Source organism: Condylura cristata, unplaced genomic scaffold (assembly GCF_000260355.1).
Source record: "Condylura cristata isolate star-nosed mole 26May11 unplaced genomic scaffold, ConCri1.0 scaffold00011, whole genome shotgun sequence".
In the NCBI taxonomy this organism is placed as follows: Eukaryota; Metazoa; Chordata; class Mammalia; order Eulipotyphla; family Talpidae; genus Condylura; species Condylura cristata.
Genome location: NW_004567112.1, coordinates 7,184,142 through 7,184,595, shown reverse-complemented (window position 1 = coordinate 7,184,595; position 454 = coordinate 7,184,142).

Genomic DNA, 454 nt, shown 5'->3' with positions numbered 1-454 from the left:
AGTTTCTACTCAGGGAGACTATCTGGGTGAGGACAGATGGCATCTTGCCTGGCACTAGCCTGTACACATTCCTCTCATCTCTCGACTCCTCAGACGCTCGGAGTGACAGCGGCTCCCGCGGCGACGGCCTAGGCGGCGGCGGCGGCGAGGGCGAAGGGGCTGGACGGCGCCGCCTCCGGCCTCCGCTCATTGGACGAGCGGCGTGTGACGTCACGAGCGTCCTCGCTCCCGACGGCGTCACCGAGAAGCCCGCGCCGTCCGCGCGTCCGCGGGGCGGCTGCACCTTGCGGGCGCTGTTCCAGCCCCGCCCCCGGCGCCCACATCTCATTCCCGCGCAATCCACGTGGCTGTCACTGCTGGAGCCACTGTCGGGACCTGGGAGGCTAACTGGGGCCGCGGGTTGGAGGATAAGGAGGCCGGCGGAGTAGGCGCGGCGAGCTCCTCGCGGGCTTTC